At 39.0% G+C, this 27,258-nt stretch overlaps 1 protein-coding gene across 3 annotated transcripts in view; it reads left to right on the plus strand.

The window, feature by feature from the left end:
- The window catches only part of b4galt2 (UDP-Gal:betaGlcNAc beta 1,4- galactosyltransferase, polypeptide 2), a 296,417-nt gene that overhangs the window by 37,487 nt on the left and 231,672 nt on the right, over positions 1-27,258 (plus strand).

A 27,258-nucleotide genomic window follows, 5' to 3' on the forward strand; every position in this document is an offset into this window, starting at 1 on the left:
TGCAGATTTAGATTCTCTTGTTTTCCAACCTATTCTTAAATCAGGTTTCCACATGTATGAAATAAATCGCAGAAAATAATTTAAAATCAGGAAAAGCTATAAACTGAAAGAGCAGCTTTCTGTTGTTTGTGAAGTGTTAAGAGTTGATCCAAATGCAAAGAAGGACTTAGTACTGTATAAAAACAACAAAGCTTGAATTTTTGCTGAGAAAAATTGTTCCATATTGTCATCTGGAACATCTTATATATGGGTTAATATAAGGATTATATATGGATTAGCACATATGGTTGGGTGTTAATGTGAATACGCTAACGCAGCCAATTTGAAGCTTTTTCTTTTGTTTTACTAACGAGGTTGGAAGTTGGTGTTGGTGTAAGTTGGTATCCGAATCCCCTCGCTACTCCCTAACCCGAAAAGACTAAGGCTGAAACCGCATTGCTTCCCCACCCCTACGGCTTCTCCCTACCCTTACATTTATCCCCTATTTGACATTTAACGTCAAATAAGAACATTTTACGAAGGCTATTTATGACTCCAGAGTGTTCTGATAATAAAAACTCGGATGAGTTATTAAAAACACATTTAAACATATCTTTTCAAATGACGAATCGTTCAAACGCAATGCATTGTGGTCCATACTTGCCAATCTGGTGAGCATCGCTGCACACTAATTCGTGCAGAAACCTTCAGGAAATTTCCGAGACAAATGATAGATTCAGACACCCTGAAAAAATTGCCATATATAGTCCGTCAGTCGCATTTTACTTACGTGTTGCAAACAAGGTTGGGCATTAGAGATTTTGTGAATATGCTAATGCTTCTTATGTGGTTACAAACAAGCACTAGAGTTACTGTAAATTTAGCTATAAGTCTGACTGATTGCATTATCTCTTACTCATTTGTGGCGCTCAATGTGCCTCATACTGTATATGATGTGCTTAACCCTTGTGCTATCCTATGGGGTCAGGATGACCATTGACGTGTTCTCCCTACCATGACAAAGGTGGATAAAGGTGGAGAGGATTTCATGTAATCCATGGACACCAATGAAGATCACAAATCATTGAAGAGAAAGGTTCAGTGCACAGTCTTGTGGGGTCTAGATGACCCAACCCCCAATGTCAAAGTGCCTAGGATAGCACAAGGGTTAAGTAGATCATTCATTGATGGTGCGCCCTATAGTCATCCTTTATTTTTCAATTATCTGCTTTAATCGAATTTGTTGAACTCAATCTGATTAAATGACTTTGGAATCTATTTTTTTCCGTCCTAGTTCCTGTCCTCCATATTTTCTGTGACGATTCCTTCATTTGTTGGTGCTGCTCTGCTCTGTCTCTAAGCAAGGCAGGGGGATTTCCAAGTCATAAGTGTAGATGAGACCTTCAACGGCACTCAAAGCCAAAGGTTATTGGTGTATACTCTGTACATAAATACACCTCCAGGCCGACTCCAATTAGTGGCAAAGAGCAAGTTGGTCATAATTCAGGTCTTTAGGGTCAGGCTGCAACATCAAATGGATTTAATGTCAAGGGTTTACGCCGCTGTATTTCAACCGGATGGACTCACTGTGGGGCCCTTACGGAGATTCATGCAGTCGGAGGTTTTAGCTAACTACACAAACAGCAGCACCAGCACACGGCAGCACTTTAAAGGAACTTCTTTACAACTTCAGTTCTAACTGCAGGAGATTAAATAAGTCTGTTAAGTAGACTATTTGCTTTTAATTAAAGCAAATAGTCTACTACTTATTTAATCTCCAGCCATATCTTCCAAAACCTACATCATTAAAAAGAAATATAGATTTAGATATTCACTTTTATTTAAAAAAAAAAAAAGAAAAAAGGGGAAGGGTCCCTTTGACAAAATTTCCTCCAAGCTTTTTCATATTTCAGTCATTGGTTTAAGCTGAAGCTGGACTCACACTTTTCCTTTTGGGGCAGGTGTTCATGGTTGATCAGCTGAAAGGTGGAAGAGTCGATTGATCACTTACGTTGCTGGGATTCTTCTCACGCATAACATCCAGAATAGCCAAATTATGATGAACTCTCTTTCTTTTTGTTTAAAAACCTAAAGCATTGCCCTTTTGTTTGCTTGTTTTCTAAAATAAATTACAGAGGTTTTCTTTTCTCAACAAGCCAAATCCCTTTTTTCCTGCCTTCATTTTTACAGTTTGAGAAGTAACCTGTTAGGTCTACAAGAGATGATTTTGTTCTTGTTTGTTTGTTAGCTCTTTAATGATCTCTCCATCCGTCACATGTTTTAACTTTTGTTTTTAAGTTTAACTACTTTTTTCCCAGATTGATTGACAGCTTCAGTTGTTTTGGAAGCATCTATGGAACGCACACATGAACGCTTCAGACCACCAATCTGCTTTTCTTACTACGTCTTATTTTCTTCAGCTTTCAGACAAAAGGGTTTGTGAACAGACAACTTTTCATTTGTGTTGCTTTGATCGAAACAAACTTAAAAAAACCCCACAATTTTCTTCTTTTTTTCCACGAGAGAACGTTAAGAAACGAGCTGTTGAGAAAATCTTTAAAAAATATATTTTTAATTTGAAAGCATTGGACTTTTGTGGCAACAACAACAATCAATACAGTCAACACAAGTTTAATGTTTGAAAACATTCATCTGATAATTCTTCCAGAATCTTTAACGTGTTTTCTATGAATGAACTGATCCATTTGGAAAGTTATTTCCAAATCTTTTTTTTTTTTTGTCTCTTATTTCAAATAAAGTTTCCTCTCTAGAAGCAGCTGCTCTTCATTTTTCGTTAATTTCAGACAAAACTGTTTCAGTGCAAGTCAGATGGATAGAAATGGTATTACCGTAAATTCCGGACTACAAAGCGCACCCGATTACAAGCCGCACCCACCCATTTTCACGTGTTTAATTAGTTTTATACATACACAAGCCGCGGCAGAGTACAGGCCGCGCATGTGTTAGGCGATATTGTCATCCTGACAGATCACGGCCAGCATCCCAGAGTGAGTGCAATTCATTAGCACATTGTGGGTGGTTCCAGCTTTGCCTCTGGCTCATGTATTTGAGTGTATCGACATCTGTCAAACAGCATGGACCTCTATTCTGTTCACAAGTTCCTCAGTTATGGTGTTTTTATTTCATTTTTTTTTTACTTATTGACAATCTAGGTATCATACATAAAATTACAAACAGTAACCATATAATCAACATTACATCCCTCAGTTATGATGAGGAAATTTACATCCGCGATTCCAAATTTCCCATGAGTCTTAGGGGCTAAAGGCGGGGCCAACGCCCGGCTCGCCATTCTGTTGTACGTGTTTAAGAATTAGCAAGTAGCAGCAGTGCATGGAGGGGTGAACGGGAAAAGCTCTCCTTCCGCTTGTGTCGCGGCAGCATTATGGGAGTAACAGGGCTGGTTAAAAAAAAACACACCGGTAAAATACAGCAGCGGCGACTGAAAAGCGCGCGCCTCAGCGCGATACGCGCGCCTCAGTGCGGCGCGTGCGTCAGAATTCAGAAGCCTCTGCGCTCCGCTCCCGCCCCGCGCGCTCCTTGTCTCCCCTTCCTATCTACTCCGACACCTCTGGCCAGGGCGGCTTCAAGGAGGAGGACTTCGTCCCCGTTGCGCCGGTGGATGGAGCAAATCGTTTCTGTGCAGAGCAATCGGACTTAATACTGTACGTTTTGTGTATGAGGGGCGGATGCGTTGTTACGTGTGGGAGCCTTCAGACTGCCATCGGCCCCGCAGCTCAATCAGCAGGAGAAGATGTCTCCAGCTCACACGGAGGCTGTGAGCTTTTCAAAGCAAAATTCCGCTTTTACGGTTTCCTTAGAAACCGTAAATGGAGTGTAAATTCACTCCATGCGCTGTTCTCTCCGTCACGCAGCAAACCGGCTTTTCCAAACCCGTTGGTGACGGTGGACTTTTTCACGCTGCTTTTAACGATTGCTTTTAACTTGAAAGCTTCATCATATTGTAGCGGCGATCTGGTGCACGTTGGGTCTAATGGCACCAAAGGATTCTGGGATGCGGCTGGGCATGCGTGTTTCATTTTGTTGAACCATGACTGAAGTGTCTAAGACCTGAAGTCAAGTCCATGCTGTTTGGCTGCTTAGAGGTGTGTTGAATATAAATGTCTTGTGCTTGGTGTTAAAGAATTCAAACTATTCACTGAGTTCGAAAGTACGTACATGGCTGCCGCTAATTAAATCCATAAATTAGCCGCGTCACTGAATAAGCCGCAGGGCTGTAAGCGCAGGAAAAAAGTAGCGGCTTGTAGTCCGGAAATTACGGTGATTAATTCAGAAACTTCATGGTTGTCCAATAAAGAAAAGAGGAATTACACTCACTAAATAAAAAAAAGAACATCAAAAAGAAGCATAATTAAACCATATAATAAATTACCAAAAAAAAACACTAGAAAAACCAACAAGACTCTTTAAGAGAATTAAAAAAATGAACAATGGGAGACGATAAAGTGAGTTTTTAATGTAAATCAATTTGACATTTTCCTAAAACTCTGATTAGAAACCCGGTGCTTGTTTGTTGCAGATTTTGTTGGCTCACACATTACAACTTCTACGAGTTTTTTCCATTTTTATCCGTCTTTTGGTGTCTCTCACTTAAGTGAAAGTCTTGTAGAAAGTTCCTCTATGAGTGCGACAGTGATAGTTCTTTATTTTTCACTGGAACAATGACATTTAAAAATGTGCTTTTCGGTCTGCGCAACATTCACACATTAAGCAATAATTTACCATGCTAAAAGTTAGGACTAAAAAAACGATAAATAATGTGGAAAAAGTGCATCATTCGCTCACAAAAAACAAAAAAGTGATCGTTAAATTGTCACAAGATTAAAAGTGCATCAATCCTTAAAAACTAAAATAGTTTAAAAATAGTTAAATAAAAGAAAACGCTACATTTGATTCAACATATAGCATTCCATAAAATGCCATTCAAGATCATTGTTCTCTAGCCCAGATCAGACGTTGGAGTCATTTCCGTTTATGCGACATGCTAATCGATTCATTTGGCCGTTGTGTCTGTCTGCTCGTTGAAGCTGCAGCACTTTTTTTGGATGACATTAAAAACAAGTTCCTCCTCTCCTCCAGCCTGTTTAAATCTTTAAACGGGATCTTTAAAGCTTTAATTCTTCAGGCAGCGTCAGCATTTCTCCTTCTATTTATTTATTTTTTACTCTGATTGCTTTTCTCATTTGATAATGAGCTTGGTTGCGGGCTTTGAAATAGGAACAGGGAGATAAAGCAGTCGGGCTGATTTGCCTGAACCTGAGCTTCGCTGATTTCATTATTTGCCGTGGAATTGGCTGCCGCTGGCGTTGGATTTGGCATTCATATCGAGCACAGGTGTACTCTTGTAGCTTATCTCTGCCCGTTCTCAGTGATGGAGTGGCTGCCTGGAGGCTGTAATGAGCGGGAAGGCAGAGAAAGACGGAGGCTGTTTTTCAGTCACAGGTGCAGACAAAGAGATCTAATGGATGGTGGTATGATGGCTGGGATGACGGGGAGGGGCAGGCGGAGAGGTGGGATGGAGGGAAAGAAGAAACAGCAGGTGGAGGTGAAGGGCTGAAGGGGGGGGGGGGGGGGTATGGAGACCTTGAACAGTCTCACACACACATGGAAAGTGAGGGAGGGAGCAGGGCAGAAGTAAACAAACAAGCCCTTGGCTGTCCCACAACACAGCTGACAGGTGCTTCCTGTATGAGTGGCTGGCATCCACAGTTTATATCCTGACCGCATGTTGGTGTGTTTCTGTGTGATTTCTGGCAGGATAAGTATGCTTTTTTTTTTATTTTTTTTTATTTATTTATTTTTTTAAAGTTGTTTACTCAGTGAAGGTTTAGTAAAAAATAAATAAATAAAAAACTTAACCAGATATCATATAATCGTACGGAGCCCCGGATCTGACATGGGTAAAATAAATAAATACATCGTTCCCACGAATTGATTTTTTTCGTTCCCATGAAATAATATTTTGTTAACACGAATTAATGAATTATGATAATTTACTTGACAAGTCATTCAAAAGCACGGATGTGAGCAATACTCGGATTTACAGCAGATACCATCACATTTCCTTCTGTGTGTCTCATTACAATGCATGGAGGATGTTTAGAGATCAGATGTATTTCTTTTAAAAAATCTCTTCAGAAGCGTTGGTAATTACGTCTCCATGTCTGGATTCATTCACATCCCGTCCTGCTGCTAAAGCTCCATGGGATGTTGTAGTTTAGGGTCCAACAGGAATAATAAAATTCAGGGCGTGCTGAAGTAACTTGTCTTTTATTAACATGTTCGTTAGCAGTCACTTTACATCAGAAGGCTACATGCTACGTATCCCATCATGCATCACACATATCCCATAATGCATCTTGACCAATTAACGTGTCCCTGTAACTGTGGTGCATTCAAATACAACAGGATAAATGTATACCAGAATATCATTTCGTGGGAACGATTTAATTATTTTACCCACGTCAGATCCCCTTGGAATAAATCCTTGACGAATTGTATGAAGTTTAGTGGGCTTTGTCTGGTTCTTTTAGACATATTTCACATAGTTTTGACCTTTACTTTATTTGTGGATTTCGACATTTTCATTTTCTCCGCATGTTTCACTTTTTGTAGTGAAGCATTTTAACAGCTTGACCTCAATTTTGTGATTATTATTATTATTGTTTTTTTTAATTTAATGTAATATTTCTTTTGCAAAAAAAGAAGAAAAAATGACCACATGGATTGGGGGTGTTTGGCCAGTTTCTGGTTAATTGTGGAATATTGTGAATTAAAAATATCTGTTTGTGTTGTACTAAAAAGATAAGCATTGCCACAAAAACACTTTTAGAGACAATTTAATAGAGTAAACTGTACGGTAGAAGTAGAAGCTCAAAGAGGCCTTGCACTACCATGGGTTAAATTTGGGATCAGTAAATTTTCCACTTTAGTTTTTTTTCTAATCAAAACTGCCAATGTTTTCATAGAATCTCTTCGAGTTTGGAGATTATCGTCTGCATCTTAGGAATCAATAAACCGAGAAAATAATTAGCAATGTAATCAAATTACCACTCCATTCAGTCCAACATGTTGAGATTCACCTCCATCAATTACAACAGTGAAATGATTTTCAGGAGATTTATATCTCGCATAATGCAGCGATGCAGCCCTGAATGTAATCATGTAAAAGTCACTGGGGACACTTTTTACCAGCGAACACATGAAGGACAATGTGGTCTTGATTTAGGAGCTTCACCTCAGTTAAAACTGATTCAATTAGGCAGTCAAATCGTCTCCGCTGGATGTCCAGTTTGCAAGCTGCACACTTTGCTCTAAAAAAACAGAAGACACAATTGGTTTCTTAAAGACCCACTTCCACGGAAGTTGTGTGTTTGGTGTTTTTTATCATGTTTTTGTGGCGTTTTTCTGATGACAAAGAAAATTAAGCTTAACATTTCATTTCTAAAATGGGGCAACAACATTTACTGAGAGGGGCATCCTTGGTTAAATCAATACTTTTATGTTAAGTTTCATTTTTTAAATACAAGTAGGGCTGTAGTGAGTATCCGAATACTCAGATATTTGCGATATGTTCCAAAAATTGCGCATGAAAATATGTGCCGAACAAAATTGCTGATTCACGATCTTTTTAAATATGCTAGTTGGTTAAAATGCATTAATTGAAGAATAATGTTGGATTGTAAATATATAAGTTAAGCAACCTGTCATAGGAAAAAAATTAAAGTGTCGGTGAAGGTTCTCATTTTCAAAGTAAAAGCACCAGGGGTTTTAAGGAACCAATTTCTGTCTTAAATATAGTCAAAACTTTGAATGAAAAAATATGATGAAGATGGAACTAAAAATATTTTGAAAATCTGGTAATTATTTATGTGACGCCATGTGACTGTCTGCTAGTTTTTTTGTGTGTGTGTTTGTTTGGTTTTCCACTGAAGAAGAAAAGTCAGTTTGTAAAACATGTTTTCTGTTGGACTATGAGAGTTTTCTAGCTGTTCCATTTTGAGTTCTACTGTCTTCTAGAACTATAGTCAGCAGATCTCTGAGGATGGAGAAAGTGTGGAGAACATTTTCAGGATTTGTTGTACAATGATCTGACACAAGATTAATGTGTGTTTTTCTTTCCTGCTAAGGTTAACCAGGAAGTTTACAGACTTTAGAGTGGAACATTGTTTAAAATGAGAAATGCCATTTCTTTCTTTCTTAAGCTTTGTGTTTTTATCTGGTTTGTTTATCCAAATAAAAGGATAAATGATGGCGATAAAATACAGATCATTTAAATTTGTATATATCCATTAGGAAGATGGAAATGTAGCAACCATTCAAACATAATATATTAAATAGCAAGAATTGAGGTGGGGGATGCGAATCGTTGATCTTGATTTGTGAATCAAATTAAATCACCACCAAAGAAACGATCATAAAGTAAGGATCATGCCTTTGAGCTAACATTAAGTACAAACTGACAGTGTTTATATTAATTTGTGCTGATAGACACACTTTTTAAAGAGAAGAATCTTCTTTAATGACATTTTTAAACTCCTTTTGGTTTTTAAGTTCCATTCTCTATTCCAATTGGACATTTTTCGTCTTCCATCCCTTTGTCCAGAACAGCAGATGTTGGTCTTATTTATCATGGTTGTCTTGGTTTCACTCACACGATGGCAGGACCAGCCTCTCCACCGCTGACATCTGAAAAAGTTTGGACTTTTGTGATCTTCTTCTGTGCTTCTGTTCACCTATAAAGCCAGGCTGGTAGGTCTTTCCAGTGCTGTAGGCAGAAGTTTCTTTTGTCTGAGACTTTCATTTTTATCAAAATGCACAATGTTGTTGGAGCATTAAGACAGGTTGAAGGTCTTTTTTTAGTATCTGGGAGCAGGAAATGTATTTCTGCAGAACTGGAAGCTTCTCCTGGCTCGGATGAGGTTAAACAAATGTTGTGGGACCGTCAGACTGTCAGGATGGCGAGGCTGTCACCATGCAGATCTGCAGGCTTGTTCTAGTTCTGTGTCTTTAGCTGCTACTTCACCTGACGTTTGGAGACAGACCAGCAGGAGGAGGAATCAGAGTTCTTCTTGTCCTGATGTGAACCGACGTGACAGTTTTCTGTTTTAAGGCTAAGTCCAATGCAAAAATACTTAAATAAAATTCCTCCTGGTGATCAGGAAGGCCTTTTCCAAAAGCAAACAGGATATCTGATACAATCCATACTGAAGCGTTTCAAACCCGGGGACATTTTTATTTACTGACTAGTCCTCTGTAAATTCTTTAATTATTTTGCATCTTTTTAGTACAGCCTGTTTTCAAATGTCTCCATGCCGCTTATTCCGTACATTTTAGTTTTATCCTTTAAATTGACAGCCCTTAAAAAAGAAATCTAGGAGAGATCTCCTTCTTTGTGAAACACAAAACAAATATTTTCATGTATATATTTTTTTAATTATGCTTAAAAAACATTGTACTGCCGACTGTGTCTTGTGTTGGACAGATGTCACCATTACAATAATGGGTTATGAATCTTCAGATTCATGGCGTGTATATTGTCATAAACGCATTTTATATTGGAGGCTAAACTTTTTTCATATAAATTACATTTGCAAACAATCCTTTTTGGGGGGACGGAGAAGATAATGGAGTGCTCTGACATTCTTCATAACGACTGAAGGGAAAAAAATATTTTCTTCTATCTTTCCTCTACGTTTCTGTTTTGTATCCCTGGCTTCTCATCTTTAACTCATCAGGAGCCGAGTTCTTATTAAAGGCATTAGTTGGACTTTCGAAGGCTCAAGGAGCTGCTCCCAACTGTAAACAGCTCCTCTGTTGTCATGGTAACCCATTATATCAAATGTTAGGAGCAAAAACCATCCATTGTGGAAGATTTTTTTTTTTCTCTGTTATTCAGAAAGGTGATCAAGAAAATATTATAACCGAACCTGCTCCATCCAACAAAACACAACAAACTGTTTTAGTTTTCCTCTAAAAATAATTTGCTTATTCCGTTTTTGACAGCCATCTATGACTTACTGTGAGTCTTGAATGTAGTATTTCTATATGAATGACAAATGTTTTTGGTGAAGCTTGATGCTTGCATGCATCAGTCTAAGATGTGCTGTTGTGTGTGTTTGTTTGTGTATAAAGACGCACAGAAATGTAAAACCTAACCTAAAACAATTAAAAAACACAACATTTAAATTATTTCATTTATAATAAAAAATCCACTACAGTATGTATGCATAAGGATTTGGATAAACCCCTTTATGACCATATAAAGGGATGCAACCATTCACTTTCATCAGGATTTCAGTTCAAACCAGTTTTTGGGTCACGACTTTGTTTTGATTCGATATGTGTTCTATTTGTGTTCAAAACAGCTAAAATGTATTTACATTTTATTTTCTAATAAGCAAGTAACAGTGAAGAAAAACATTTCAATGTTTCAATGTTTAATATAACGAAATTATAAATAAAAAACCCTTCTTGTATTTAGAATACCACGAGTTTGACACAGGTTTGCAAAAATGATACAGCGACTCACGTTCCCCTGGGAAAAATAAAGAATTTTTTTCCAAAATGTCTTTTGTTAGTTTAAGGGGAGCTCGACCTCACCAGCTGCGTTTCCACTGGCCATGAAATTGCACAAACTGGATATGCAATGATAAATGTGCCTAATAGAAACACGAAAATCTTAAATACTCGCATTTATGATTAAAAATTAGTTTTTGCCCTTGGAGCAGGTGGTTTTTGAGGCATATGGAAATGGACACTTTTCACAAAACTGCAATGGAAACACTTCTAATTAAATGAGTCACATGACTAACAACCGGAAACCACTGGCTGCCTTGGGCACTGCACATCATTAAAAGTTGAGCGTGTCATGTGGAATTGTTGGATCCACAGCTCCTCCGTAAAATCACCAGCACCATATCCCTAAAATTGCTTCATCCGTAGCCCCTCCCACGTGTAAGGAGTTCGCCGCTCCATGTTCTGCATAAGACGCTGACGTCGCCTTTGATAGATGATGATGAGCGCGAGTGCTGTGGCAGAAATCTGAATGTATCTGCTGTCAATCAAAGTATTGATCACATCCGTCGCCACGTTTCTGAAAGACTTATAGCGTAAGTTGATTTGTGTTTTTTTTACATAATTAAGATTTAAAGGAAACGGTGTAGTTGCAAAATTATCTTTATCAACATTCCTAGAATTCAATAGTTTTATGCATATGTGTAGTGGAAATGCAGTTTCTGTTTTCTTAGTCGGTGATATGTGTGTGTGTGTGTGTTTTGTGCGCCGTTTGGCCATAAGGATGGACTATCTTTCTCTTAACCTAAACCCTTTAACACCAGAGCTGTTGCCGGTGACACTAAAGTAAAATACACTCTTTGAAGTACTGTAATTCTTTAAACCTGTGTGTAATTCGCACCGGCACAAAGCTGCTTCGCTCCCAGTCAGAATTATGTTGATTTACGTAAACATGCTACTAACGTAAAGCGTTTCATTTGATCACAAACTGTTTATTTCCTAGCTAAAATCATCCCCATACCATGATGCTGCCATCACCGTGTGTGGTTGGGGGTTTGATAAAATCATGGAGTTGACTGTTTTTAGAACAGACTGTTTAAACTTAATAAATGGGAAACCCATCCTTAAATTGTTCTTTCTGATAAAGTAATATGTTTTGTTTTTTGTTTTAAATCAGGGGGCTGTTTTAAAATCATCTTTCATAATTGTTTCTCTTGTTCTGTGGATCCATTTAAGGTGTAAAAGCAGGATTAGAACAGTCTCCTGGTGAACATTAATGGAGTGAGAAGGATTTGTTTCTCATGTCAGTCCTTCTTCACTTTCCTCTGTGTTCATTAGTCGGGGAAATAACAGCACTCCACAGAGGCTTCACCGGTTTCAATCAATCCAATAAACAAGCTTGTTCTCTTCACAAAAACATTGCCATGCATTCCCACTTGGAAGGAAAGTCGACACAGACCAGGCAAAGGGCACTGGAGCTCAGAATACTGACTAACAACCTCATGAAAATGACCCGGTTTTCATCTTCTACATGTCTGATTGTTGCATTTCTGACTTTTATCCATCTGTTGATCTTGAAAGATATTTTCTCTCAGTGGACACTTTTGTCTTCATCAGTCTTTGTGTTTTTTAGCTTCTTGTTTCTCTCAATCTTTTTTCTTTTTTTTGTATCTCCTTCCATCTTCTTCTCGGCTGTTTATTCAGATAATTTATGATCTCTTATCTCCTTATCAAAGGCGGCATCGTTAAAGCACATTATCCCCGAAACAGGCTTTCAACAGCATCTACATTTCATCCCAGCCTAATTATAAGCTGTAATTGACTGTTAGTAAAGGTGACGCCTGGTGCCTGGTGTCTGCGGAGTCGCTGGCTACCATTGACGAGACGGGATCAGTCCTTTCAAAATAAAGGTAGATTATGGGTCAGGACCAAAGGAGGACTGTGGTGAAGCAGCGCCAATGGGTGCAGGACAGTGCCTGAACGCCAGCCTGAGTTTTTTTTCTTATCTCAGTCCATTAGCATCTTTATAGTTCGCGAACCACGTTAAAACCACGGAAGAAATAAGAATGCACACAAAGAACACGTAAAATAATGTAGAACAGGAACCTTGCATGACTGTTGTGCTATTTATATACAATTCATCTTGCAAAAATGATGCACAATTTCGTACAATTTTACGTAATAATGGCGTATCAGCTATGTAAAATATGCATAAACTTTGTAATTCTCAACAGACCAAAAATTTTGAAAAGCTCAAAACCAAATTCACGAAACGCAAGAAACACTTACCGAGTTACGTATATTACGCACGGATCACGAATGACTGAAATTTCAAACGTAGAAAATACACAAATTGATTTGTGGGCGGGACCATTGGCACTAAGCAACCCCCCTGTTGCTGAGAGCAGGGAGCCCCGCTCGCCGTATTTTCTACATCACAACATATTTACAAACACGCTCTTTTTCTTCTAATTTCTCCATCTTCATTTTGTCGTCTTTTGAATGGAGAAATGCTCAGAAATGCAATTTCGAGCTCAATTATCTTTATACACATCCTATTGTCAAGGTTGAGACGGGACACAAATGCAGGACAGCAAAAGAGCTTCAAAAACAATCAAGGTTTAATCACTATTAGTACTCGAAATAACTGAAGCGAACTTACAGAACGACCCAGTGACAAGAAACAAACAGACCAGGGTTTAAATACACAAAAGGAAATGACAAACAGGTGAGCAGACAGGTGCCGGTGATGACTGGTGAAGTTACCTAGTGAAACAAATGGGCGCTGAACGGAAGTAACAAAATAAAAGCCCAAAACCGGAAGTGAGAAACCACCCACCAAACCCGCCCTGGCTCCGGCTCCTGACACCTATAACATCAGAAAAATGCAACAAGATCATGTGGGTCTTTAATTTAAAGACTTATTCTCATTTTACTTGAAAAACTAAGTTCTTTAATTCATAAGTTACATTTTCAAAGCTGATGTTTTTTGCTCGATCATAAAAGCCTTTTTTCTCATAGTTAACTATTTGCGACAAACTGGGTACACACAGATGACATAATCGTCTGCAAATCATTTGAATGCGTCTATTAAAGCTGATGAACCAAAGAAACTGTTGCACAACTTGAAATCTCACGTCAATAAATTGCATTTATGTTTAACTGTTTACATTTATGAATCAATCAAAAAAGTGACACAAAGAACAGAATAAATCCTCCTAAAGAGGACATATGATGTTTAAAAAAAAAACAGCTTTCTTTGCCTAAGGAGATTTGTCAAAACACAACTCCGTCACTTTGTTTAGGTCGGCGGGGTTTGGAACGGTTATTCATTAAGCTGCTCGGATTTCCAAAGCGCTGTTATGTCATAAAAGCAGCAACAGTCTTCATCCTTTGGAACTTCACAACACACGTTTTTTAAAATTCTATTTTTTTTCTTTTGTAGAAAATGTTTTCATGTTGATGAGCAATTTTTGTCCCCTCTTGTTTGAGATAAAACATTTTTGTGTGTGAAAGTAGAAAATAAGCAAATGAAAATGTATCCTGCAGAGGAATTTATCAGGACGAAGATCATTAATCACAGCTGGAAGCCACTTTGCTGCACGAGGAGGAGCTCCGTGGCTCAAGCACGAGCCTCGAAAAGACGGGATAGATTTGTTTCCTTTCCTGCATGCAGGCCGTTGTCGTTTGTGCGATTGCCTTTTGTGTTGCTGGAGATCCGGTGCTAACAATGCACGTCTGTGAGCGTTCTGTGTTGTTCGTGTCGTATTAAAATGCCTCCCCTCATTCGGCCCTCACATTTCAGAGCCACTATTAAGGAGTGTGCTCTAACAAGCGAGCACTCCAAGTGATAAATGAGACGACACGGCAGCTGGCACGCTGCTGTCATCTGGCAGAACGCCGGGCTATTCCGTCTCACACTTTAACCCGGATAATTCTGCTGTCAGAAGTATTTCATTGAATTTCTTGACTCCTCTTTTTGCCCCTGAATTTGGGATTATTTTATCTCACAATATACTCTCACACATCCAACAGCAAATATGAAATGTTTTCATCCAGCTGCACATGTAAACACTAATATCTATTCAATTAATAAAAAATTGTTTGGCAGATCACACTGATGCTTCTGGAATGGGAAAACATGCATACACCCACACCTGCATAAGAAGATGGAGTACTCTTATAATCGCATTTTATTTTATAATCTATTAAAAACAAACAGGTAACCCCTCTTCATAAAGCTGCATCATCCGCAACCTTGACAGCGAGAGTAAACTGCTTTAATGGTTGCTAGGCAGCATCAGCACATGCATGACCTTCTAAAAAAATTAAATTAAGATTAAAGTAGTTTTTGTTTAATTTTTGCAAACTTTGGAGGACTGAATCACAGACAAAAGTTCAAATTTATCCTCCAGTAAAAGTCTTTTTTACCAGGTCTTAAAGTATTTTAAACGATCCCCCATTGGTCGTTTCACATCCGTACTTTTTATCTGCTTTTCTGCTGCACATTAAATTATTAATTATCTCATTGAGATTTTTTTAATGATCCTTAAAGGCCGCCAAATACCCCAGATTAGCAAGATTTCATTGATTGACTGGAAGATCTAGAATTAGGAAAATAAACTTAAATTGTTGTAAATTTTCATTTTTTCTGTTCCAATTTTTCTGCACAAGAAGTACGAATTTGTCATCGATTTTCTGATGCCATAGAAATGAGATTTTTGAGGGTTTTCTGCTGCTATTTTTTGTTTGGAAGTTAACATTTACAATGAAATTAAAAAACTAAAATATATCTCATTGCAACAGATTAATATCTTGTTCGCACAAGATAATACTTCGTTCCCTCGAAATAATTCATAAACAGGATATCGCTCTCCATCCAGCCGCAAAAGCCGTTTTCAGCGGTAACTTCCGTGTCTCTGTGACCTACATTCGCTCTGCTGAAAACTGCTTTTGCGGCTGGATGGAGAGCGATATCGTGTTTATGAATGACTTATGGCGTGAATAATTATTCAGTTCGCACAAATTAATTATTCCGTTCGCATGAATGAATTATTTCGAAGGAACGGAATATAATCTTGTGGGAACGGAATATTATTTTGTTTGAATGAGATATTAATCTGTGGGAAAGAGATATATTTTAGTTTTTTAATGTCAGGACACGGGCTCCGTAATATACATCTCATCAAAGCAGATATCTTCTTCATGGATGTCCTCCAGCTGAGTCCAGAGCTTCAGAAACATTCTTAAGGGTTTAAAACTGTCACATTTTTCGGGGTTAAATGAAAAATCTCATAACTTGCTACAGACCTTAGAGCTCTCCAGATTTGACCGGAGGGAGCAGTGAACTTTGGGCACGGCTAAAAAAGCCTAAAGCTCAGCGTTCCTTTCTGTTTCTTGAGTGACCGAAGGATTTTTGGGACGAGATTTCAGCCGTTTGCAATTAAACATGATAAAAAACAGAGAATTTCACTGAAGCTTTGGGGCTGTTCTTTGACTGTGCAAGATTTTCATCTTATTTGTATTCAGCAGGTCTGTGTGGAAGTCTGCATAGCTGCACACATGATGATATACAAGAATAATAATGTACTTTACCCCCCTGTGCCTGCTAGTTTCCAAATTCAGCAATTACTGTTGGAAACTTCCTGTCTGTTTAGCCCTGGGAAGGATCTCTCAAATCCATCCCAGAAGTTAAACTTGTTTGATTATTAGTTTTGAAGCAGCTGGTGATTTTTCTCCATTCATAAGGACCAAATGACATAACTTGTTTGTCATGCAGCAGCTGCAGCGTTCATCTTACCATAACATTTCATGGAGCTGCGTGTACACATGATGGAATATTCATTTTCTTTTCACTCGAATCGTGAAGACGAGTCTTCTTTGGTTTTGTTGGGTTTTGCTGTACATTCAAAGATTGGAAAGCTGCTTTTTTTTTTTCCTGACTAAGGCGTTTCACCAGCTGCTGGACTGACATGAAATGTCCATGTAAAGTACAGTGATGTAACATGTTTTGTTTTAGCTGTTTGGTGAACACATTCATGGCTCCTCCTGGGGTAAATTGGAATGAAGAGAGACTCAGATTGTTCCTGCATTCTGTAAAAAAGCATAGATGTGTAAATGTTAGATCTTTTCTACTTCCTGAGTTGTTCACTAACAACCAAGTTTTAGGGCCACAAACAAAACAAAAAAAGTAAAATTATGAGATTTAAAGTCGTAAACGTACGAGAAAAAAACTTGTATGTTTACGAAATTAAAGTGGAAGTGAGCATACAGAGCAACAATTGAACGCCACGCAGAGCAGAGCGGTTAAACTTAGACGAGGTGAGCTGAATGTTTATTAACAACGTTCCAAATGTTTGGAAGCTCCTTTCTTTGATTTATGATTTATTAATGTTTTATTCATTGATGGGTGGCCTGCAGGATCTCTGCAACCCGTTGATGAAGACATCGGTATCCCTGCAGATGTCCACTTCATTCCTTTCTTCTTCCATAACACAAGATCCCTAAGTCTGTGTGACGCTTCTGTCTGGGGAGGAACGCTTTTTGGCATTTTAAATGTTCTAAGGCTAATATAACAGACTATTTTCATTCCTCTTTGTTGTTTTATGTTGAAATGAGACGTTTCAAATGACTTGGACACATGCTTTAAACCGACCGACCTTTTCTTTCATTCTTGCTGCAGGCGCCGTCTTCACCCTCCTGACTTTGAGGGTTAGTCAGTAGTTGCCCCTCTAACATGCCATAACATATGTGCACAGACATCCGCCTGGCTGTAGAAGCTCAATAGCGAGGGAGGGGCCAACTCTTTCAAGGTTTTAACGTTAGTGTTCTGATCAAGCGCATTAAATCTGTTTTGGAGTTCCCTGAGCTGTCCAAGTTCAGTGAGTGGGCTGGCGTTTTGTCATATTCTGCGTTTAAAATGTCTAAGTAAGTGAACCCAACACTTTCAGTGCAGTTAAAGAGCATTCATTCATTGGCGCAGCTTTGTGCATATATTCATGACCGCGCTGACATTTGCAGCCACTTCACAAAGTAAACCTTCAGCAGATACATATTCAGCAGAGATAATGTCTGAGGTGAAACTTCTTTGAAGAAGATGTCGAAGTCAGAGCTGACATGTTGGATTTGTCAGCGTTTCTGCTGGGCCGCTTCATGATATAAGTCCTGGCCTTGAAGGCAAATGGTGTCACCACCAGCAGGAGAAGCGACCTTTCCGTTAGGAGGAGGAGCTGACACACGCCGTCCAAGATAACACCTCAGGCCTCAAACGGCTCATCATCTTTTTCCATCCTAGTTTTCTTAACTTTAGATGATTTAATCTCTACTTTTTTAGTGAAGACACTGCTTCTATAATGCAAAACCCAAATGTATCATTTAAAACAAAAGAAAACCCTTTTTCTCTGAACGTGAATACGTCTGAATTTACTCAAGACTCAATCGATGAATCGATTTCTGTATCTATGATCCAAGCAGTTAAACATAATCAAATCAACCGATACCTTTAAAAGATCAGTTCAAAATGAGAGAAATCGATGATGTTGATATTGGAAAATACCATTTGGACTGAGACATGGCAGAACGTGAATACGACCAAGTCCATCACAGCGGACAACACACGTGTGATGCAGCAAAAACCGACAAGTCCATCATTCCAGTGTTTCAGTGTTTTAGCTTAAAAAATGAAAAAGATTTGAACATTTTATTCTAAACTATAGAAATATATGAGCATAGGTTGAACTTGCATCCTAAATGTTACAATTCCTCTTAATCTTCCAATAAAAGTGAACATTTTTTCTCATTAATGATCAGACAATTAAGTTATTTCAGTCCGTGTTTTAGCTTGCCTTACTGTGATTCTGTGTTTTCCTGTGGATCCTTTTCCTCGTTTTGCCACGTTCCTCTGCATTTTCTGCTGTGTATTCGCATCGCAAAAGCTTTTAAGACGTTTCCAGGCTAGCAATGCAACAAATTACCATTACAATTTCATTTTGCATGCAACCCTCAGAAGTGTGTAGTGACAAACAGCTGCAGGGGCCTCCAACTAATGGATTAGCATTGTAAGAGATTTGATGGGGTTTAGTTAAAAGGATTATTACTAGTTGTGTTGCAAAAGTAGATTAGAAATGGTGGGGTTTACATGCAGTGACAGATTTGGAGTTTTAATGGATTTCTGGGTTATGCAAAAGTGGGAAAAAAAAACATCTGAAGCACTGCAAAAGTTATATCATTTCCAAAGTGGAAAACATATGTATTACAACACACAAAGCTGCCTTTTGTCATTTAGCAAAAATAGTATACTTTCATGTAAGTAGACACAAATATTCAATTTTTATGCTTTTAACTTGCGTGTATTTTAATGTTTTTTTTTATTATTTAAATCAAATTTTATTAAATTAGAGTATAAGAAAAAGAATCCTCACTTCCAGCTAAATCAACAATTTATTTTCATGTCAGGTTAGTCCAATCTAAATCTGCAGACTGCTGGGCAGTGTGGAAAAGACGAGGTGACCTGGAGACAGGTGATGGAAAATCTCTCTGTGTTATAAAGTAATATAGCACAACGAGAGCCCTTTAAAAGCTGCAAAAACTTCCCTGTGAGGTAAAGTCTGTCCCTACCCTCACAGCGTTCGACTGGTAAAAGCCAAACTGTCTCTGCTTTTGTTTATAAAAGCAAGATTAGACTGCAAAAAACAAATTGTGGAGTTAAGGAAACAGTTCACCCTCCCTTCCTCCAGTGTGGCTTCCCTCCACTGCGGTATGAATGCGTATGAATGTCCCGGTGATGGTCAGAGGGGCCATAGAACTAGCAGCCACCCCTCTGTCATCACTGAGTATGAAGGAATAATGGACACACTGTAAGCGCTTTGAGCATCTGGAAAATCGCAGATAAATCTAAGCCATTATTATTATCTTATGTCTGTTTCGAACCAAAGCTTGTAAACAAAACCATGTGACTAAAAATCTCTTCAGTCATTGGCCAGGAATTACGAGGGCGAAAGTGTCCGTGTCGGGATCCAGTTCACTGATTCATTCGTCATATTTCGCTGACCAGTTTTGAACATCTGTATCAACATGGGGTACAACACTTTACACTGCTGCTTTGGTATGGTGGAGGCAAGCTGCAAAGCAGTTACTGAGGAGACGATGGCTAAGGAGCGACGCTGATAAGTGTTTTTGGCAGACTATCTGGAAAACAGTGAGAAGCAACGTGGATCAAGACGAAAGTTGTTTTAATGAGGCTGCATTATGTCCGCAGCTCTTCATTTACGCCGGCTACGGTGGCCTTTTTGGGCCATTTGTTCCTCTCAGATCGGATTCTATTCAGACTGCGCTATCTGAGAGTGAACTGAAGCTCAGTCTGATTGGAAAGGAACCGAGACCACCTCCAAAGATGGGTCAAAAAGCGGTTCCAGGTCCGGGACCAGAAACCGCTTGGGTGTATTCAGACAGAAAAGTTGTTTCTGATTATTGGGGGAAACAAACTGTGGTTCACTTTAAGCAAACTAAACGTATCCTGCCTGAATACACCCTTAGTAAAGAGATGCAACATTTGACCAACTTTACATTGGTAAAAGGGTTGCATTTTGGTGGAAAGCCCCTTTCTCACACATTAGAATCAGCTGATATATGGTCGATGAGTTATGGTAGGTCAAAGAGTGTGTTATTTAAGAGGCTCAACGTTATTTGATCAAAACTCTGCCAAATTTGACCCCATGGTTTCTCCAGGGTGTTAAAGTGCTCTTCCAATTGAGACGGTGCAGAACTCTGTGACACTATCTCGAAGATTGTGGCCTTCCACTTTTAAACAAAAGAAAGATAAAAAAAATAAGAAAAACCTACCTTTCTATGAATTTAAAAATTAAATTGATCATTTTCTGCAAAAGGATTTTTTCTCTTTGGTGTGTGAAGTTGATGGAAAAAGTGCAAAAGCTTCAGCCACTTTTTTCCTCTTAAGCTCAATTTTCTTCCAGCAGTCAGACTGTCTGCTAAAGTGGTCTGTGGCAGACATTCTCAAGGGTTTTTTTTGTCGCTCATTTCACTTCTTTTAACTGAATTTCCCCTGTCAGACCTGTGCGTTTTGTTTTGTTTGCTGACTTTAAATCTGTTGGAGACATGTTTCAGGATTTTAAAATGTAAATCGTCACATTTTGACTTCTCCTTTGCTTCGATTAACCCGAGTCTTGAATGCTTTGTATTCTTCTGTTGACCATAAGACATTTAGAAATATTCTAATGAATGAGCATGACTGAAACTTGTAAAAACAAAATCCAAATTCAAGTCTTTAATCCATCTTTATTCAAACAGGGAGATACATATTAGAGTTGTCATTACTTCTTTTTCTGATCTAAGATGTTTTTTTTACTCTTTTTTTTCAACCATTTTTTTTAACAAGTTTCATTGTTTGACAAATGTAACAACATTTATTGTGTTTTTCATCAGTTTGTGTGACTTTCAGGCCGAAACCATCTGAAAGCTGTTTTCACGCCAGCTCAGCTCTGTTGGTTTTGGAGGATAACTGGACATGACAAATCTGTAAAATAACGCTGCTTTTCTCCTTTCATGTTGGATGTAGGAGGGGGCTAAACACCCTGCAGTTTAATAATTCACCAAAGAGGAATGGGCCATGGGAAGGGAAGAGACGGAGCAAATTAGAGGGGCGAAGCAAAAGATAGGAGGGCTGGAGGAGAGCGATGATGAGCAGATTTAAGATGAATTGAGTAGGTGGTTTGAGGGGTGGGTGGTGGAAAATGAGGAGGAAGGTGGCTGGATGAGTTTAGTATGCCAGAGGCAGCGACAGGAGAAGCCACATCCTCCGTGGAATGAATAGATCTATTTGAGTGGAGAGAATGACACACACAAATACACACACAAAAAAGAAAAATGCTGAGTGATAATAATCTGCTTTATATTAGCAATGAATTACACCTCCTCAGTATTTGGTAGAAAAATAATACAAGCATCCTTCAGAGTCCCTGTGTGTCGAGTAAATTCTATTTATTTGGACCGTTTGCAACAAATACAAATTATAAAAATGTTGGGTTATGCATATTTTTGTGGTTTTGCTCAGTCTATTGTGGACAAAAGATAAAGCTTAAGGTTTTGTGTTCAGGTCGACATCTGTCTGGTTCAATTCATTCGGTAAAGACGATTTTAAAAGTGCACAGAGAGGAAGCTGATAATAAAATGTTTTCAGGGACAGAGTTTCACAGTGTGATTATACAGGAAAAAATATGGGCACATTTTGTTCCGTAGGTTTTTATACATCCTGTGAAAAAGAAAATGAACAAAACTTTAAAAGAATTTTCTTGCACAAGTGTGTGTAATTGTGGATTTGGGTGTCAAAAATGTATTGGTTTTTACTTAAATGAATAAAACATTTTAAAAATCTGGGTAAGCTGAGAAGATGGAGTTCGGATTCTAGAGGAAGAGGGAAAGAATTAATGAGTCAAACTTATTTATATTATTCAAGATACTTAGTCTAAAGGACAAAAACGCATTCTTCCACGTGTGAGGATGCTCCATGTTGCAGCATGATGGAACAGGGATAATTTTAGACTTGTACTTGCTTTTCATGGGTTGATTGTGGGCAAAATGACACCAAATCAGATTTTGATGTAGATTGCTGTTATACTTTAGATTAAAGAATTGAGATATCCAAAGTCTAGACAAATGTGGTTAAACCCATTCATGATTTCCAGCTGCATCATCATGGGGCTCTTGTGTGTGCAGACTTTAGACTGTACATTTGTGAAAGCTAGATGGACTGAGTGTGACATCACCAGCAACAAATCCCTTTTACCAGGATTCAGTTCAAACCAGGATTTTGGGTTACGGCTTCATTTCGATGTATGATTTGTGGATTACAAAATGTCAACAAAGACCTTAAAAATTTAGGAGAAAAAAACCCATCTCTAACCAAATGTACCCAATTTTTTCGAGATGCGAATGCTTTCATGTTAGAGTCATATGTTGTCAGTAAGCCATGATTGGTCCGAATCTGTCCGGGTCATCGTTTTTATAGCAACCTCTCTCGCCAATCAGGAGTGACCTTGTTGGAAGCCCCTACAATTAGAAAGAAGACCACACAAAATCTGACAAATGTTACCGTTGGATGTGGGGGCCAGCAGGCTCCACCCGCTTTTATCGAGGCATCTGATTGCCCATCTTATGAGCTTATAACGTACATAACTTGCTCTTTGCAGTCGAATAGGGTGGCGTTGTTCTTTTGGGGCTTTTAGGTGTCTACATTGATGAGGTCATCAGCTTGCCTCTCTGGACTGAAGTGCAAACTCAGTTTGCTATTCTGAACTTGTCTCTTTTTTGTGATTGTGACACTTCTATTGTGCATCTGATTTTTTGTTTATATGAATTTTAAGTCGGTAGCCGTCCAGTCGGTCCTAAAAAGGTTGAAAAACATTGTTAATAATAAGCGTCGAACACCGTTGGAGCCCCAAAAGGAGTGTATTTGTGAGGTTTTTTTTTTTTTGTGGCCTTTCTCTCGTGCACAACCCATAAACGTTACACACTACAAAAAAAAATGTTGTGAAAAGAAAAAGACGATTATCAAGAACACGTTAAAAGTTATCAGAGCTAGAATTGTTCTTCTGACCAATAGAAGGGCTGTTTATTTCTCTATAGACGTCTATGGGATTTGGGTTCTTGGAGCGTGCAGTACTTCCTGTTTGGAATGCCAGGAGGGGGAGGAGTCACTCGGTCCAGTTCTCATATATACTCAATAGAACAGACAGACGGCATGGATCTAGAAAATTGGAGAACTAGCAGGAACCCAAGCCTAAGAAGAAATCACCAACTAATACAGTAGCTGGAAATGGAGCAACACATTAGGTCGACAAGCAACAACTAAATGGCATTGAAAGTTGCTCAATACACAAAGCAATCAATAGAATACAGGAATTCCCTGATTTAAAGTAGTTTTTCTTTTTTTTTTTAAGTTATATTTTTATTACATGGAACTGTAATAAAAGTTCATCTGAGGTCAGATTCACCCAGAACTGAAACCCACCAGGATCGTTTTCTACACACCCAAATAGAAAAGGAGGGTATTCATTTAAAAACATGACTAGAAGTGATAAGAATCTGGATAAAAACGAACATTTACTTTGATAAATTATCAGACACATCACTGCTTATTGCTACAACATTTTAGTATTCATTTGAATACATTTGGAGCTCAGAAAGTTCTTATTCCCAAGTTTTATTTTTGGATATCTTTCATAATTTCCCTTTAATTCATCTTGTAGATAAGTACTTAACATATTGGGAAAATGCTGCCTGGCATCGATATCCGCACAGCTGATAAACACCACTTTGCTCATAAAATCTCTGCATTTTTTCCCCGTTACTTTTTCTTGCCTTTTAATCTGAGTGTGTTTTGATGATGTGCAGCGTAGATGTTAGACGTCCCGGTGAACATGATCAGTTAAGGAAATCAAAGATGATTTTCTTTCTTTCTTTCAAACCTGCTTCCAGTATCTTTGCTGCTGTCTGGGAGCTTCAAAGAAAGCAAGATGCCGTCCATCTGCTGAAGATGAGATCAGCCTTCATTCCGGATACATGATGGTCTACAAACATTTCCTCCGCTCTGATCTACAAACGCTGGGGCATGATGCCAACATCTTTGATACCCGATCTCCTTTAATCCCATCAGGATTTTAATCAGAAATCTAATTAGTGCTGCAGTGATGATCAGAACCATCAGTCGTCCAGAATTTCTAATTGTCTGGACTCGTTTTTATTTGCAGAAAAACGTATTAATTCCATCTTGCTGCGGTTCCTCTGTTATCTCAGCTTTTCGTCTGTTGTGTCAGAAAGAGTTGTATACATTTTTAGGATTTAGTTTGTTCTCACAAACAGCAAAGGGGAAAAAGTTTTATTTTTGGTTTGCAGATTTAAAAAAATATCTGTTGTTGGAAATGACCAAAATTTAAAGTTTTGCAAAAGGGGTATTCGGTTTTGTTTTTAGGCGACAGACTTTTCTCAGACAACTTTTACCAATCAGATGTCTCATTAAAAGCATGTGATGCCACGCTGGCCCCCACCTCCAGGTTTAATTGACAGATTCTCCCGCTTTCTGTGGAAAGGGTGTGGACTTCCAACAAGCCCCACTCTTGTTTGGCAACAGTAGTTGCCATAGAAACGTTAACACAGACCAATAACTCTTTACTTATGTCGTCTGGTTTAGAATATCGGTGTCAGTATCGCAGAAAAATGGCAACTTCTTTTCGCTGGAGCCACTTTCTATTGGTGAGGTCCCACTTGCTCAGTCCAGTTCTCCAATACAGTCGATGTCTGACACTAGGGGTGTCCCAATCAGGTATGTTTGACCCTTATTTGAGTAATCTGATACTTTTGTAGCGCATTGAAAAATGAACACATTTTTTTAGGTTGTCCCCTATTTTATTTTATCAGCCTTGCACATTTACATTTTTTGATATATGAAGCGCTTCCAAAAAATGTTTGTGTAATTCTTTGAACTCTTTTTCATGTCTGACAAAAATGTTTCCAAACTCAACAGATGAGGCGAAATCACAGGATTGCTCAGCGTTTATCACCTCCAAAACTTGTTGATGCAAGATGTTCTCCTTGATGTTACTTTGGTGAATAGGGTTTTTTTCAGCTGGTTAGTGTTTCGCATGCCTCAGAAATCCTAAGATTCACGACGCCCGACCCTGAACTGACTCATAAGGGTCAGAAAAGGCCTCCATGGCCGACTCTGTCAGCTCCGACCTACAGAAGGTTGACGGTGCTGCGCATTTGGTGCAGCTGTCACCAGAAAACGTAACGATTCCACCCTAATCTGTACCATTTCGTTGCACTGAGAGTGCAGGGAATCGTCAGTACGTGGTGGAAAAATGACAGAGCGGAGCTTAAACGTCCTTCTCCTGTTGGAATCGTGCTGACTGAAAGGCTGGAGCATAAAGATCAGCTGTCGGCACAGATCAAGTGAATCCCGCGTCAGTGGCTAATTTGCCGTGTGCTCTTCTCTTCATGAAGGATATCCGCCATGATGCTCGTGCAGCTGGGGGTGGAGTGTGACGGAGGGGCCGCTGCTTGCATTGATGACATTTAGAATCTTTAATCTTGATCAAACCTCGTTAGAAGCCGTCTTCTGCGATATGTTCCCAGCGCCCGCTCCGTCTTTTGCCACCCCTCCACTGTGAATATTTAAAAGTGATGCACGCTGTTCTGATCCGACCTCCCCTGCCGACGAGTAGGAGTGGCGTCAGGGTGGAGGAGCGCTTCGTGTAAGGGCACGGTCCCTGCTTTCTCTGGAGGCGAGCTCATTATCCGCACCGACGGTCACGCAAAGACGTTTGCATGCAAACATTCCTGTACTGTACATGCAGACATGACATCACGGTACAGAAACAATCATCAGACGACTGTGCAAACACACGGCTGTTTGGGCACTCTAATTAGGCATTTTATCAGTAAATCTCAGTTTCTGAGAAACACATTTGGCCTTTTGTTTGAAGTCCAGGCATCTACCTGTCTCCTCAGAGAGAAAGTAAAGAACTGGATAATCCAGGAGGCATCGTAGCATCTAAAGGAACCATTGTAGGAGGTTTGGGCATTTAATGAGAAAACAGTCTAGATAACTGCCATTGGCAATGTTTTACAGGAAAAACTCAGAAAAAAACCAGGACATTGGGTTCAAAACATTCTCCTCTCAGATGAGCTGGAGAAGGAGGTTAAGTAGAGTCACAATGTTTTAAAGACCCACTTTGATAAAAATTGTGGTTTTGGTGTTTTTAACATGTCTTTGTGGCATTTTCTTTTTTAAAGATGGAGAACATGTATAAAGAAAATTAAGCATTTCTGAGCATTTCTTTATTCGAATCATTTTGAATCGGGAGCAGATGGAAAAATTTTAGTTTGAAACAGATTGTATTTGTGGCGTAGAATATACACTGGACGGGCCACAAGCTCCACTCCATTCTGATGCATCCACTTGCAGATAATCAGATCTGTCTTCGTCTTTGTTTTTCTCGTCTGAACTGGAATCTGGATCTAAACTCTGTGGCTGGACGGCTTCAAAATTGCTCGCCATTTTTGTTGCATTGGTAATGTTAGGTTGGGGGTGTGAGGGCTGTAAGCTATAGGGAGAGTGCATGCAAAGAAAGGGATGACAAACATTAGCGTTTTATCACTTTTCTCATTTTTGTCTTGCTTTTCTGTAAAAGTTTAAACTTTTATAGAAGAAAAAATCCAGATTAGAGAAGGAACACGCAGATCTGCTCGTGATGAAAGATTTCTGTCAATGTGGCAAACAACACATTCTTGACACAGGAGACACGACACGGAGGAGAATATTTGACACTGGTAACAGATGCAGAATGTAATGCATGCGAAACGATGAGACCGTGGAATGTGAACCGCAATGTTACTGTTAAGCGTACGGCTTTAAATCCATTCTAAAAGTAATGTAAGGAAAGTAAGCTTCCCAGGGAGCGGGATGAGCTTTATCTAGTGTGGGTCCTTGGGCAAGACCCTTCACGCTACTACGCCTTACTGTGTAGCCACAACGGGACCCCAGTCTGAGTTTCCCTGTGCTGGTCCCAGTCCGGGCCTAATACAGTGGTGTAGAAAATCCGTGACAGCTGATTCGCTGTGGCGACGCCTGAAGGGAATGATAAAAACAAGTTGTCTAAAAGAAATCTCTTAAGATTGTTCACTTCTGATCCACACTGAACAAACTGC

Source organism: Oryzias latipes, chromosome 17, assembly GCF_053564925.1.
Source record: "Oryzias latipes strain Hd-rR chromosome 17, Olatipes_Hd-rR_3.1".
NCBI classification, from domain to species: domain Eukaryota; kingdom Metazoa; phylum Chordata; class Actinopteri; order Beloniformes; family Adrianichthyidae; genus Oryzias; species Oryzias latipes.